The sequence below is a fragment of the Muscardinus avellanarius genome (genome assembly GCF_963383645.1).
Source record: "Muscardinus avellanarius genome assembly, chromosome: 12".
Classification (NCBI taxonomy): Eukaryota; Metazoa; Chordata; class Mammalia; order Rodentia; family Gliridae; genus Muscardinus; species Muscardinus avellanarius.
Genome location: NC_137798.1, coordinates 54,917,107 through 54,931,535, shown reverse-complemented (window position 1 = coordinate 54,931,535; position 14,429 = coordinate 54,917,107).

Sequence of the window (14,429 nt, the reverse complement as noted above, 5' to 3'; positions counted from 1 at the left end):
GAGAGAACAGAGAGTCTCTTCAAGCCATGCAGCTGGTGAGTGCAGGAGATGGACTTTTTGAGTTCAAATGCCGCCCTTACCTGCCCCACGCCTGCCGCACACTGGGGAGCAGCGGCGCCTCCTTGAATCGCCCTGTGTGGTTGGTGTTATGGATTGGGAGAATATGGGTTGTGGGGAAACTGTTCCCCTGGAACCTCTGTGAGGGTCCTGGACACACTTTCCTCCTACCCATAACAAAACCCAAAATGACCAAAAACAGAAAAACTGCGGGTTCTGGTCCTAAGCTAAGAATAAATATGCATAGCTTGGACAGTTGCTGAAGTTTTAAAGAAGTTTATTAAAAAGATATAAATACAGAAAATAGAAATACAGAAAATAGAAATACAGAAAATAGTTACAGCGCCATGCCAAAATGGCATGAGGGGGGAGGGTGGCCTGGACCAACTCACCACCCCCCAGATACAGCACGTGGACCGAATTTTTATACCCATGACCTCCATCTTGTTTGCGTATTATGACATAGTGAACGCCCCTGTAAGGTACCTCCCCTTAACCCTTTAAGGTACCTCCCCCAGCAAGGTGTGGCAAAGTGTCTCCTTTCATGAAGGTCGACCCCTCCTACCATCTTAGCTGGCCTATCCAATCATGTAGATCTGTCTTTAGAGAAAGGCCTAGTTCTCTCCTATTGACTTTAATTACCATTGAGTCCACTGGGGACTCAAGCTGGGAAGGTGATTGTGGAAGAGCCGAATGTTGACCAGGAGAAACGGTGAGCTGCTGCACGCTGCACGCACGGAGGAGCTCTGAGGCCAACTGTACCAGTATTGGGAATGGCCTAGGAAGATTTGAGAAAGCTATGGTTATTATTATATTTCAAAAATTGGGTGAGGGGCACCCAAATAAACTCATTCCAAAGTCTTGATGTGCAGACTCTAAGACAATAAATGTTAACCATTGTATGAAACCGCTGAATTTTCACGGTAATTTGTTATGTAACAACAGATCACCAGCACTATGTGCTTATGTAACACCCCACTGCAAAAACCCAAATTTGCCATATATTACTATGTCCCTATAGTTTCAAGCGGTCACAACAGAGGTTGCATGGTCAGTTTGTATATCCATAAAATGCAGGAACCAAACCTCTTCAAACCTTGTTCTGACATAACTACTCAAGTACCAAGCGGACTGCAAAACAAGGACCTTCTCTTTTAGTCCATTAGTCCTATATTGAATATCTTAGTTTAGCTTCAGCCTCAAACGCATCTTGTAGAGAGTAAGCATGATTTAGCCGGCGTCGTGGCGCACACTTGCAATCCCAGTATTTGGGAGGCGGAGACCTGAGGATCACAGTTCACGGCCAGCCTCAGCTACTTAGTGAGGCCCTCCACAACTTAGTGAGACCCGGTTTCAAAAATAAAAAGACTAAAAAACAGGCCTGGGGGTGGATCTTGGAGGTACAATGCCCCTGGGTTCCTTAGTACTGCAAAAAAGAAAAGAAAAGAGTAAGTATGATTTGGCGTGGTAGCACATGCCTGTAATCCCAGTACTTAAGAGGCTGAGACAGGAGGATTTCAGGTTCAAGGCCAGCCTCAGAAACTTAGAGACCCTGTTTTAAAATAAAATAGAACTGGGGGTTTAGCTTAGAGTTAGCACACCCCTGGGTTCAATCCCCAGTACCACACGCACATAGACACACACACACACACGCACATGCACACACACACACACACACACACACACACACACTTGTATGTTTATGTGTTACAGACATTAGGTAAGAGATTAGGGCATAAAAGTATAAATGTCATATGTTGCCAGGCGTGGTGGCGCACGCTTGTAATCCCCAGCTTGGGAGGCGGAGACAGGAGGATCGCGCAGGTTCGAAGCCAGCCGCGCGCACTGGCTTAAGAGACCCTGTTTCCAAATAAAAATATAAAATAGGTCTGGGAGTGTAGCCTGGAGGTAGAAGGGCTTCCAGAATCCCCAGTACCACCAAAAAATAAAAACAAAAAAATAAACGTCATATGTTTATTGAGGAAAATTAAGACATAACTAGAAAATCATTAAAAAAAAAAAAAAAGCATATGCTGGGGAAAAAGCCGACAGAACCCCAGCCCACTTTGTTATTTACTCCTTCCCACCTTTGTGTCACCGGGGCGTGCTTGTGTTGTAAGCATAGCGAAGAATGAAGCAATGTTCAGACCCAGACTTGACAATCTGAGCAAAAGCTTTGCTTGACATTTGTTCTTTTAAGATTCATTCTCAAAGATGCAGAAATGACAACCATAAAAGCGTAAGTCTGCATGTGGGCTTGGTGGCACACGCTTGTAATCCCAGCACTTGGGAGGCTGAGACAGGAGGATCGCACAGGTTCGAAGCCAGCCTCAGCTACTTAGTGAGGCTCTCAGCAACTTAGTGAGACCCAATTTCCAAATAAAATATAAAATAGGGCTGGGAGTAGAGCCCGGAGGTAGAAGGCCCCTGGGTTCCATCCCCACTACCACCAAAAAATGTATGTCTGCATAAATACATATGAAGTGAGTCTTAGTAAAATACTTAACAAGTATTTTTTTCTGCGTTTCCTGTGTACACCACACCAGAGCAGCTGTTTCCGGAAATCCTAAAGAAGATAGTTTCCACCCTTAGCATCGAAATCATACTTTAGACTACTATTCAGACAACACTGAAGCATATTTGTTTCGTTGTGAGCAAGTAGCCGTAGTCTTCTAATCATTTGATATAATTGACATTTTCCTAAAAAATTAGATCCTCCATTGTTCTATGATCCATAGAGACCCCAAATAGAATCTCTCTATATGGAGAGTCTTAATATTTCTAGTTTTCACCTCACTGCTAGAGACAGGAAATACCAAACTGGCTAAAATTGAATCAGATCAGATGCCTCTGCTTTTAGACAATAATGAGAAAAGTTCTTATTAGCTGAGGGGCTACTTTGTCCTCATAATTTTACATGGACCATATTCAATCCTCACAACAGCATCAGGACAGAAAAGGTGATATTACTCCACTTTACCAAAGAGGGAAACGGGTGTTCCAAGTTCCTTGCCAAATTCACCCAGCTCCCGAGTCCTGGAAACTGGCTGGGAAGCGCAGTCTACAAATCCAAAGCCCTTGTCCTCCCCGCACCACCATTCTATCCACAAAGCAGGGCTCTTATTTTCCCCCTGATTCCCAGGCCTCCTGTCACCCCCCATAAAAATGTATTGACATGTCCTTGTCCTCCCCCTGAAAACTGCAGTCTCTCCTTTGCCTGCAGAGGTCTGGCAGGGGTCAGGGACACAGAGGGAATGTCCAAGCTCAGCCATCATAAGCAGGCAAGCACCCTGCCCAGAACTGTTGTGCAGAGTTATAATTTCTTCCTGCAGAAAAGTTCTACTCACAAGAGATAAAATATTCCCAAAAGATACTAGGTACAGTAACACCATCGTATTACTTAATTTTGTTCATTTCCCTCAGAATTCTTATTTTCTGGGCCATCAATGTGTGTTTCCATGTCGGGCGTGGTGGCGCACGCTTGTAATCCCCGCGCTTGGGAGGCTGAGACAGGAGGATTGCACAGGTTCGAAACCAGCCTCAGCTACTCAGTGAGGCTCTCAGCAACTTAGTGAGACCCTGTTTCCAAATAAAATATAAAATAGGTCTGGGAGTATAGCCCAGAGGTAGAAAGCCTCTGGGTTCCACCCCAGTACCACCAAAAAAAAAAAAAGTGTGTGTTTCCTTAAAGAGCCACCATACTGTCTTCTTTCCTTCCTTCTTTCCTTCCTTCTTTCTCTCTCTTCCTTCCTTTCTTTCCTCTCTCTCATTCATTCATTCATTCATTCATTCATCTGTTTGAACTGAGGACTGAACCCAGGAACATTCTACCTCTGCACTACACCCCATACCATGTATTTATTTATTTATTTGTTTATTTTCGGTGGTACTGGGGGTGGAACCCAGGGGCTTCCTACCTCCGGGCTACGCTCCCAGCCCTATTTTATATTTTATTGGAAACTGGGTCTCACTAAGTTGCTGAGAGCCTCACTAAGTAGCTGAGGCTGGCTTCGAACCTGTGCGATCCTCCTGTCTCAGCCTCCCAAGAGTGGGGATTACAAGCATGCACCACCACACCTGGCTTTTCCCTTTTTATTTATTTTGAAACAGGCTCTCACTAAGTTGCTGAGGCTGGCCTTGAACCTGTGATCCTCCTGTCTCAGCCTCCCAGGTATTGGAATTGTAGGTGTGTAGCAATTCCACTGTACCTGGCTACAAATTGCTATTTTTCTATTAGAAAATATGTACTCCTTGGTGTTCAGCACCTCACTCTTCCTTCTCCATAGCTGAAATGAGGGGTCTATGCAAGTTTCCCTCTGCAATGGTGTCATTAACTCTTTAGGTTCATCCGACAACCACACAGCACTTAGAGATTTCAGGAAGATTTATCTATCATCTGTCTATCTATCTATCTATCTATCATCTATCTATCTATCTATCATCTATCTATCTCTGTCACTGAGGATTGAAGGCACCTAAGAAGTAGAATGTCCCCTGCGTTCAATCCCCATTAGCAAAAAGAGAAAAAAAGAAAAGAAAAAGCAGACAAATGTTTTACCCTAAATTCCAACCCAGGCAAAAATTATTTATGTAATTCTATTTACCTAACTCTCACAGTCCTCAGCAAAAAAATAGTCACGATGCAGCGCTCTCTGTTCTGTAATCCTGCGAGCCCTGTACAGAAAGTGCATCCATGACTAAGCAGACTGTAACTGCTGACTCCGCAGTGCAGAAGGATTACATGGAGGCTGAAGCGGCAGTGATTCAGAATGAAAGGCTCAGACACTTGAAGTCAGACCTGTTATTAGAATTTAATGGAATCATGTGCTTAGGAGACTCTAGTAGAAAGTATTGCAAGAATAAATCTCAATAAATCAGATTATTTCAGAAATACTGGGGGCTGAGATTTTTTTTTTTTTAGTATTTTATATAAGTAAATGGCTATTCTTGGAAACGAGTCCCTGAGGTTAAGGGGAATAGATTTAGATTTCTTTTCTTTGTTTATTTCTTTCCTTTTTTTCCTTTCTTTCTTTCTTTTTTTCCCCTTTGGTACTGGAGATTGAACTCTGAGGATACATCCCAACCCTATTTTATTTTTTATTTAGAAACAGGTCTCGCTAGTCTACTGAGAGCCTCACGACATTGCTGAGGCTAGCCTTGAACCTGTGATTCTTCTGTCTCAGCCTCCCAAGTACTAGGATTATAGGCATATACCACCACACTTGGTCTAGATTTAGATTGTGTGTTTGTGTGTGTGTGTGTGTGGTATTGGGGATGGAACCCAGGGGCTTTCTACCTCTGGGCTACACTCCTAGATCTATCATATATTTTATTTGGAAATGATCTCACTAAGTTGCTGAGAGCCTCACTGAGTAGCTGAGGCTGGCTTCGAACCTGCGCGATCCTCCTGTCTCAGCCTCCCAAGCGCGGGGATTACAAGCGTGCGCCACCACGCCCAGCTCTCGATTTAGAGTTTTTTAAATGTCTTTTTTCAGAAACATCCAACTAGAGTTACTAAGTGGTATGAGTAAAATAATTAAAACTAGCAAAAACTTTTTTGATACTGTGTAGTGGCAAAGACACAGATTTATTATTTTTTGAGAAAAGAAAATATTAACTTTCTAGTTATTATAAATTAAAACAAATCAACAATACCAGAGGGACTCTGTATAATGGAGGGAAACCCTCAGGAACGCCAGAAAGGAGGGCAGGGGAGGAAGAAGGCCGAGGTTGATCAATGAAAAGGCTACGTTCCAACATGGGTACGCATTTGAATATAACATTGTTAACCTGGACACTCCGTTTTGGGAGGGAGGGAAAAGGGGAAGGAGGAGGGCACCAAGTACTGTGTGAATATACTCCATTGTCAACACGATCCACATTATGATGTGAGGCTATAGTGCACCAATAAAATTTAAAATTAATATAATAAAGTACATTAATTTAAATAATGTAAGAATTATTATATAGGTCTCTCTATATATTATAAAGGTCTCACTTTTGAGGTGGCCCACATTCTCCTTTGGATATTTATTTCATACTTTCTTAAATCTTTTTCTATATGTCTGGGGGGAAAATTATCATATAAAAGTAAAGAGCAGAGCTAGGCACGATGGCACTCTCTTTGTAATCCCAGCATTGGGATGCTGAGACTGGAGGATAACAGTGCGTGGACAGCCTCAGCTTCTTAATGAGGTCTTTTGCAACTCAGTTATACCCTGTTTCAAAATACAGAATAAAAATTAGAGCTGGGGTGTAGCATGGAGGTAGAATGCCCTGGGTTCCATCCCTAGTACCTAAAAAAAAAAAAGTAAAGACTATATCTCACATCCATTAGGTACAGCTGATATGAAAAACAAAATTGAAATTCCTAAAAAATTTATCAGAATTGCCATATGAGCAAGCAATTCCAATTCTGGGTATATATCCCAAAGAGTTGAAAGCAGATTTGGTACAGGTGGTACCCGCCTATAATCCCAGTACTTGAGAGGCTGAGATAGAAGGATCACAGGTTGGAGGACATTTAGCAAGACCCTGTTTCAATATAAAAAGGGCTGGAGCTCAAAGGTAGAGCACCTCTGGATTCAGTCGCCAGTATTTAAAAAAGAAAAAAGAGCCAGGCGTAGTGGTACACAATTCTAATGCCACACTTGTAATGCCAGTACTTGGGAGGCTTAGACAGGAGGATCACAGGTTCGCGGCCAGCCTCAGCTACTTAGTGAGGCTCTCAGCAGCTAAGTGAGACCCTGTTTCAAAATAAAGAATAAAATAGGGCTGGGGGTATAGCTTGGAGGTGCCCCTGTGTTCAATCCCCAGTACTGAAAAAAGAAAAAAGTTTAAATCAGGTTCTCAAAGAGATACTTGCACACCTATTGTGATGATTCAATTTTACATGTCAAATGACTGGGCTAAAGAATGCTCAAATGACTAGTAAACATCATTCCTGGGTGTACTTGTGAGAGTGTGTCTGGAAGAGATTAGCATATGAATCTTCAATCAGGAAAAAAGATTGCTGTCACCTGTGCAGGTGAGCATCCTCAAAGCGACTGAGGGCCTGAATGGAGCAAACAGGAAAAGGGCGGGTGAACTTGCGCCCTGCCTGAGCTGGGAGCTTGATCCCTGCCCTCTGACGCTGGAGCTCTTGGCTCTCAGGCTCAGCCTTGCTCTTAGCTCTCCGGGTCTCAAGCCTTTGCGTGCATATGGGAGCTACGCTATCAGCTTTCTTTTATTTCCAGTTTACAGACATTAGATTAGGGATTTCTCAGCTCCCAAATCACAGAAGCCAACACACGTTTTTTGTTTTTTTTTGCTTGTTTTCGCATGGGGAAGGATTTGAACCCAGGTGTATTGTTTCTACTTCTGAGCTACACCCCCAGCTCTTTTTTATTTTAATTTTATCTTTTCTATTTTTGTGCTGCTACCTCCAAGATATACCCCTATCCCTTTTTTAAAATGTTTATTTTGGAACAGTGTTTCACTAAATTAGAGGCTGGCCTTGAATCTTGCTGTGCCTATCACCATGTGCAGTCCAATACTACTTAATCTTTTGTTGTACATACATATGCATATAGACCCTATTGGTTCTGTTCCATGTTCATGTGGTGCTATTCATAATAGCCAAGAGGTGGGAAAAATATAGATCCATTAATGCATTAGTGCATGAATCAAAAAATGTGCTATGTGCACACAATGGAATATTATTAAGCTATAAAAGGGAAGGGAAAGCCAGGTGTGGTAGCACATGCTTATAATCCCATTACCTGGGAGGCTGAGACAGGAGGATTGCAGGTTTACTGCCAGCCGCAGCAACTTAGACTGTCAACAACATAGTGAGACCCTGTTTCCAAATAAAGAATTAAATAGAGCTTGAGATATAGCTCAGAGGTGGAATGCCCCTAGGTTTAATCTCCAGTACCACACACAAAAAAAGGAAGGGAATCCTGTCTATGCTACAATATAGAAGAACCTTGATGACATTATGCTAAATGGAATAAGGCAATCACAAAGAGACAAATACTATATAATTCCATTTGTATGCAGTATCTAATGTAGTAACATTCGTAAAAACAAATATAGAATGGTGGTTAGTAAAGGCTATGAGAGGGAAAAGGGGAAAATTCTGTTAAATTGCGTATAGAGTCCCAAATTTGCAAGATGAAATAGTTCTACAGATTTGTTTTACAACAATGTGAACCTTATAGTTTAGCTTGAAATGTCCCTTACATCTCATGTGTTATACAAGGCAGCCATGTTGGAGGCAAGACTTGGTTGCTGGGAAGGGGTCCCTGAGGGTGTGGCCAGGGGCAGGCTTTTCTCAGGCTGGCTGCTGCTGCTTCCTGCTCTTCTTTCTTCTGTGCTGCCATGCGCTAACAAAATCTCTCTCCATCTTTTCTCTGTTCCCCACCATTATGCCCTGAGACTTGTATGCAGCCCTGGCTCCTGTCGGAAGTTGACCTAACATAGACTGAAAGCTTCAGAACCAAGAGAAAATAAACCTTTCTTCTTCTCAGTTTGTGTGTCAGGTGTATGGGCCACAGTAGTGAGAATGCTGACTAAAACACTAAATATACTTAACTCTGCTGTATTGTACACTTAAAAATGGTTAAGGGGAGCCAAGCATGGTGGTGCACGCTTATAATTCCAGCATTTGGGAGGCTGAGACAGGAGGATCATAGTTCTGGGACAGCCTCAGGCACTTAGTGAGGCCCTTCGTAACTCAGTGAGACCCTGTTTCAAAATAAAGAATAAGCCAGGCATAGTGGAACATGCTTGTAATCCCCGCGCTTGGGAGGCTGAGACAGGAGGATCACACAGGTTCGAAGCCAGCCTCAGCTACTGAGTGAGGCTGGCAGCAACTTAGTGAGACCCTGTTTCCAAATAAAATATAAAATAGGTCTGAGAGTATAGCCTGGAGGTAGAAGGCCTCTGGGTTCCACCCTCAGTACCACCAAAAAAAATAAAAATAAAAATAAAAATAGGTCTGGGGGTGTAGCTCAGAGTTAGAATGCCCCTGGGTTCCATCTCCAGTACTGAAAAAGAAAAAAGGTTAAGGGGTGGGGATGTAGGTCAATGGCAGAGCACTTACCTTGCACACACAAGCCCCTGGGCTGCATCCCTGGCATCACATACACACAAAAAGAACAAAGAAGAAAATCATTACATACTCTAAAGACATATCAAGTCATCACCTTGTGCATCTTGAATACACACTATCATCTTCATTGGCCAATTAAATGTTTTAATAATTACAAAAAGAAAAAGAAAGCCATGGTAGAGATTATGCAATATTTAAAGTGGTATGAATATAAAAGAAGATACAATATGAAGCAGGAGTTAGAAATGAGAAAAGTACCCAAAGTAAAATATAAATACAACAAAAACGTTCGGAGAGAAATGTACAAGTATGAAGTCAGGAACACACAGGTCAACATTTGCAAAATAGGTGAACCTGAAGAACATAACATAAGTAATGGAAGAAAACAAACATTTGGAAACATACTTCATGAAAGGCAGCTTTTGTGGGAAAAATATATTTTTATAAGGGAGTAAAGAGATGAAAAAATATGGGGAGCAAACATGATCTAATAACAATCAATAAAGTGGATTTAAGAGTTATATCAAATGCTTGCCTAAAAGCACAGCATATACCATCTATTCAATTGTCCAGGGGACATTCATCAAAACTGACCGTAAAGGTCCGGGTGTGGCAGCACACACCTGCAATCCAGTACTTGGGAGGCTGAGACAGGAGGATGGCAGGTTCATGGCCAAGCTATTTAGTGAGGCCCTCCACAACTTAGTGAGACCCTGTTTCAAAACACAGAATAAAAAACAGGGCTAGGGGTGTAGTGTGGAGGTAGAATGCCTCCAGGTTCAATCTCCAGTACCACAAAAATAAATAAATAAATAAATAAATAAATAAATAAATAAATATCGACCATTTAACTCATGCTGACATGCCAAAGTAAACCTCACTAATTTGTATAATGAGAGGCAACAATTAAAAGAAGAAGAAGCGGGAAAGAAAAAACATCTAACTCAAGTAGAGCACTTTCAGATGTTTTTCTTTGATTTTAATACAGCACCTGGATCAGCTCCTGACTTGCAGTAGGTACTCAATAAATGTGTTTGTGTGTAGAGAGAGAAGATAAATGATCTTCTAGAATACTAAGCAAGCGCTCTGCCACTGGGCTATGCCCCCAGCACTTTTTATTTACTTTATTTCACTAAGTTGCCCGTGCTATCCTTGAATTTCCAATCCTCCGGCCTCAACCCCCCAAGAGCTGGGATTACAGACATGTGCCACCACGCCCGCTTCCTGATGATTTTTTATCACTTAAAATCAAACAATGGAGTGTCTGCAACTTCAGCATCCCTTTATTATATAAGTATGTCTCCATCACTTCAGGGCTTTGTTTTTGTTGGCTGAACCCACCTGCTTTGAAGCATGAGATTTTCATCAGCTCCTTTTCTTCTTCTTGGAAGTAGCCATAACAATAGTTTAAGTTTGATCTAGGAAAGTCGGCCTTACAGCATCCTCCGCTGGTTTCCCTTCTCCACCCTCCACTTCCTTCCAGAGCGGTCCCCAGGCCCCTCAGTGACCCAGCTGACGCACTGTTCCTTGCCAACCTGGATCCGGGAGAGTTTATGTGCAAATCAACACAAAGCCTTGGACGGGGGAAAAACTAGAATGTCCTGGCTTAACTTGGCCGTTTCTAGAAAAAAAATAAGGTGTCTCATGAACCACACGTTTGGTCTGCTAGGCTGTTGAATATTAGACTAAGTGCAAAGAGGATGAATTCAATAGAGAAATGTGTGTTGACATTTGAAATATGCACTTAGGCTGAGACAGGAGGATTGCAGGTTCGCGGACAGCCTCCGCTACTTAGTGAGGCCCTCTGCAACTCAGTGAGACCCTGTTTCCAAATAAAGAATAAAAAATAGGGCTGGGGTGTAGCTTGAAGATAGAATGCCTCTGGGTTCAGTCCCCAGTATTGCAAAAAAAAAAAAAAAAAAAAAAGGAAAATAAAGAAGTACACATTAGTTTTTTCTTGTTCTTCTTTTTTTCCTTTAGTACTAGGGATTGAACTCAGGGGCATTCTGCTTTCAAGCTACACATCTAGCTCTTCTTATTTTTTATTTTGAAATAGGGTCTCACTAAGTTACTGAGGGCCTCGCTAAGTTGCTGAGGCTGGCCTTGAACCTACAATCCTCCTGTCTTAGCCTCCCAAGTACTGAGACCACTGGCCTGTGCCACCATGTCCAGTGATGCCAGTATTAGTGATGTACCAGGTCTTCTGCTAACATAACTAGAACCTCCCTCCATCTTTTTACTATATGTGTGTGCACATGTGCACTCCTAGATGTTAAACCTAGGGCCTCACATATGATAGGCAAACGTTCTACCACTGAGATACCAGTAAGCTGCATCTCCACTTTTGGGGGGGAGGGTACTATGGATTGAACCTTGGGTTGTTCTATCTCTAAGCTACACCCCTATTTCTATTTATTTTATTTGGAAACAAAGTGTCACTAAGTGACCATGCACTGGCCTCAAAACTGCAATCCTCCTGTTTTAACCTCCCAAGTACCAAGATTATAGGCATATTGCCACCATGCTCAGCTCCTCACCAATTTTTTAAAGTAAGTTAAATCTAGAATGAGAACCACCAATTGACTACCTGGAAATATCTCAAGTTAGATATTATATCAACTCTGGAAAATGTGACACAAATGTCCCCCTGAAAGGAAAGGATTGAACATTTATGCGAGATAATACTAGAGAAAGAACCAGCCAGAAGAGATGAAAAGAAGACTAAGGATATTTCCCCCCAATATTGTGTTATGAAATTTATGTATGTATGTATGTATGTATTTTAGTACTGGAGATTGAACCCCAGGGGCATTCTACCTCTAAGATATACTTTTAGCCCTTTTTATTTTTTAGTTTCAAACAGAGCCCTACTAAGTTACTGCATGCTGCCTCAAACCTACAATCCTCCTGTCTCAGCCTCCCAAGTACTGGGATTACAGGCCTGTGCCACCGCCCCCAGCTGTTTGGTGCTATATTTATCACCCTTATTTACACTTAGCTAGGGATGACAGAATGGCAAGATCGGAGAGAGTGTGTCCACTAGAACTCGCCTGAGTCTCCATGCCAGCGGTGGATTCCGCACTATAGTGGTCATCGTCTAAGGTGGTCACTCAGCCTTAGTAGTCCCCTCTCATCATGAACTAGGGCTGGCCTGTGCGATCCCGGGAGCACACAGAAGTGAGGGTGTGTCTCTTCCCATGCTGGGGTATGAAAAGCTTGCAGCTTCTGCTTTGTTCTTGACTTGCTCCCTCTGGGCAAAGCTGGCTGCCAACCTGTGAGCATGGTGTGGAGAGACTCATGCGGAAACTGAGGCTTCCTGCCAAAAACGAGTGCCTCCTTGCCAGTCATAAAAGTGAAAGGGAGCCACGGTGGAAATGTAGCTCCTGCTCTCAAAAGCCTTCTGATGACAGCAGCCCAGACAGCGACAGCAACCTCTCAGAGGCCCCAAGACCCAACCACCTCCCTGAGCCACTTCTAAACGCATCAACTACAGCCGGGCATGGTGGCGCACGCTTGTGATCCCAGTACTTGGGAGGCTGAGACAGGAGGATCGCGGGTTCAAAGCCAGCCTCAGATACTTAGTGTGAGGCTCTCAGCAACTTAGTGAGACCCTGTTTCCAAATAAAATACAAAAAGGTCTGGGAGTGTAGCCCAGAGGTAGAAGGCTCCTGAGTCCCATCGCCAGTATCACAAAATAAATAATAAATAAATTCATGAACTACAGAAAACACAAGAGAATAAGTTATTATTGATGTTTAATCCACTAACTTTTGGGAGTAATTTGTTATGCAGCATTAGATAACAAATATATCAGAATTCTTATTACGTCCAATGAGTTGATGCCAGTGTTAGTAGGGTAATTTTTTATTTTTTATTTTTATTTATTTATTGGTGGTACTGAGGGTAGAACCCAGGGGCCTTTCTACCTCTGGGCTCTACTCCCAGACCTATTTTATACTTTATTTGGAAACAGGGTCTCACTAAGTTGCTGAGAGCCTCACTAAGTAGCTGAGGCTGGCTTTGAACCTGAGATCCTCCTGTCTCAGCCTCCCAAGCGTTGGAATTACAAGCGTGCGCCACCACGCCTGGCTGGTAATTTTTTTTTTTTCCAGCCAAACAGTCCTAATTGATAAACTACTCATGGGGGGAAAAACAAGTATAAAAATTTATTTGTGTATAGCTAAGCTCAGTGGTAAAGTGTGTGCTTAGCATGCACAAGGCTCTAGGTCCAACCCCCAGCACAACAAAAACAAATAACAACAAAAACAACAACAAAAAAGTGCTGGGCACGGTTGGCCATACTTGTAATCTCAGTACTTGGGAGGCTGAGACAGGAGAATCGCAGGCTTGAGGACAGCCTCAGCAAATAGTGAGACTCTCATCAACCTAGTAAGACCCTGATTCAAAAAAAAAAAAAAAAAATAGAGCTGGGGGTGTGGCTTAAGGGGTGGAATGCCCCTAAATTCAATCCCCAGTACCACATAGCTAAGCCAATATACACAATGAGGTGTGATTTTAATACTAATTTAAAGAACAAATTAGAAAAAAAATGAACCACACATTATGAAACCTAAAGTCTAGCCCCAACTCTGTCGTTTGTTTGTGATACTGAAGAAATTAATTTGTGGACAATCTGTTTTCATTTCAATGATGAACTAGACTACACAAATTCTATAGCTTCCTTTAACTCCTAAATTCTGGTCATATGTGCTACAAGAGCTCATTGGCAGGCTTTTTAGGGATCTTGATAATCTTTAAAGAGAAAAAATACCTCAAAATCAGCATAATACTTAATAGTGGGGGAAAATGCCAGGAGATTGTCACTCACACACTTCTGTGAGGGACATAAATTGATTTAATATTTTTAGAAAACAATTTGGTAATATGTTAGTAGTCTTGCTTTTTTTAAGGTAATTTTTTTTTGTGTGTGTGTGTGGTACTGGGGTTCCTAGAAATCCTTCTAGCTCCGGGCTACACTCCCAGACCTAATTATATATATATATTGGAAACAGGGTCTCTTAAACCAGCGTGGCTGGCTTCGAACCTGTGCGGTCCTCCTGTCTCCACCTCCCAAGCGTGGGGATTACAAGTGTGCACCACCACGCCCGGCTAAGGTCAATATTCTAATGGAAAATAATGGCATTTAATCTTAAAGGCAAAACATATGAAGCTGGGCGTGGTGGCGCACGCTTGTAATCCCAGCATTCTGGAGGCTGAGACCCTGGATCCTGGTTCGCGGACAGCCTCAGCTACTTAGTGAGGCCCTCTGCAACTCAGT